We start from the raw sequence: 2,160 nt of genomic DNA, 5'->3' as shown, positions 1-2,160 counted from the left end.
AATGCTCATTAACTATACAGTGAAAAATTGGTCACCTCAACTGGGTGACCCAATCTCCTTCCAGAATGAGCCCATGTGACCAATGCCATTTGGGCGCTGAGACCACAGAACCTCAATTTGGTCTGAGGAAACCTCAGGCAAGTGGCAAATGTTCTCTTAGAGGGGGGAGGGGCTAGATTCCTTTGGACATGCAACATTGGAAAGGCGAAGAAAGGCCATGGGCATGTTTCAGATGGAAGAAGCTAAAGGCACATGACAACTAAATGCAGGGCCTGACTACACTGGACCCTGCCCTGGAGGGAAGACGAATACAATACATGGACAAAGAGCCAAATGAAGATGGGTTAGAGTGCAAGCAACCGATCCTGGATAACTGTACTGTGGTTGGTATGCGAGAATATCCCTGTTTTAGGGAATACAGGTGGAGTATTTTGGAGTATAGAGCCATGATGTAGGCAAGTGAACTTTGCAATGATTAAGGGACACATACCCTTATGAATGAGAATGTGTGCAAAGGGTAAAACCCTGGGGGATTCAGGAAAAGGATGTGTGGTTTTCTTCATACTATTTTTATTCTCGTAACTTTTTGGTAAGCTTGAGATGGTTTCCCAGTAAAAAGTCAAATTAAAAATAATGTTTTAAAAACCACTGTTCCTTGATCCTTAGCTCCCAGCTCATGAGAGATTGTTGGTTTAGCAAGGTTGGAACACTGAAGAATGGGCTGGCGATGCTTCTAGCCCTGCCTACTAATCAACCTGCCCACCTCAGTTTCCCCAAGGCTCACCCTGGAGCTGGTCCCCACATCAACAAACAGGCTGGGCCAGAAAAGTTGCGCAGCAAAGGGTTTATTGCCAAATACGAAGAAAGGCGCTTTATTAGCAGAGGACACAGAATGCCATCCTCCTCAAGAAGGCAGGAAAGGCAGCCCCTGGATATGGCGGCTCCTCATCCAGGGAAAGCACCCTCCCCCTCGGGGCCCAAAGCCTGGGAGCCAGGGGACAAAAACTTCATTAGACCACTGAGGTGGCCCCAGAGCCACCCGTCCAGTCTGGAAACTGACAGAAGGAAATGGAGGTGCCAACTGCTAGAAGCAGGTGACTTGGTGTGGCTGTTGGTGGGCGGGGCTGGTCCCCAAGGGAAGATGCAGCAGGCCCATGTGACTGACGGTAGGTACCTGATGACACACTTGCTCTCATAATGGAGGGGGAGAGGCATAATGTGGCGTGGGCACCCACACTGTTCAAGGAGTGAGGCTTGGGGAAGGCTGGCAGGAGACCTGGGAGCTGAGGCTCCTTCTACCCCTCCCCAGCGTGAATCCCACACCCCCGGCCACTCCCTTCAAGAACAGAGTGGAGGCATAGGATAGTGAAGGCCTCTGGCAGTGCTGGCAGGCCCGCAGTGGGCACGCCTGGTGGCTGGAGCTGGGGGCGGTGGGAAGAGAGACCCCTTCCTGTAAACAAAGTGCTCAAGCACCCAAGCCCTTGGCAGGGCCCAGGGAGTCAGACCCAAACCTGGGGCCTGCAGGGCCTCTGTGCCTACAGCTCTCCAGGGCCCGGTCACTGCTGCAAGAGAAGAGACTCAACTGCCGGAGCTCAAGGACATCTCAGAAGGGCTCAGAGTAGGAGTGAGTCAGCTGGAGTTGGGGGCCCTAACATACCCACATCAGCATCTGAAGAAATGACTGGAAAACCAAATCTATTCGGATTGAGGAGAAATCAGAGATCCGGATATATGTATCTCCTCATCTGGGAGGCACAGAAGTTGTTGGGGAGCTGGGGAGGGAGGGTTCTTCAGAAGTCTGGTGTGATGATTATTACATATGGATTAACAACAGGACCACTTTTGAAGTTTGCCACTTCAGAATTGTGCAAGGTAGGGCACAGCTGGTCCAGGCCATGGCTAGAGTAGGAGACCCCTCGAGTCCCTCCTCCACCTTTAGACCCTTTGGCTCTAAGCCCTCCAATCACAGCTCATCAGAGGGGCCCCACAGCTATAGGCCCGGCAGGGACAACTCCTACCTAACTTGGGTTCGAGGTCCCAGGCAGCCAAGGGGAGAACTGAGCCCACTAGGTGGGCTCTGGAGCGCTTCAGCCACTTGGAATAGGTGGGTGGGGATGGGAGAGGACTGGCTTCAAGGTGACCTCTTTCAAGAGGGTTCCC

This window comes from Echinops telfairi, unplaced genomic scaffold (genome assembly GCF_000313985.2).
Source record: "Echinops telfairi isolate 266 unplaced genomic scaffold, ASM31398v2 ScPeMD7_7475;HRSCAF=8513, whole genome shotgun sequence".
Taxonomy (NCBI): Eukaryota; Metazoa; Chordata; class Mammalia; order Afrosoricida; family Tenrecidae; genus Echinops; species Echinops telfairi.
This window is presented reverse-complemented; position numbering follows the sequence as displayed.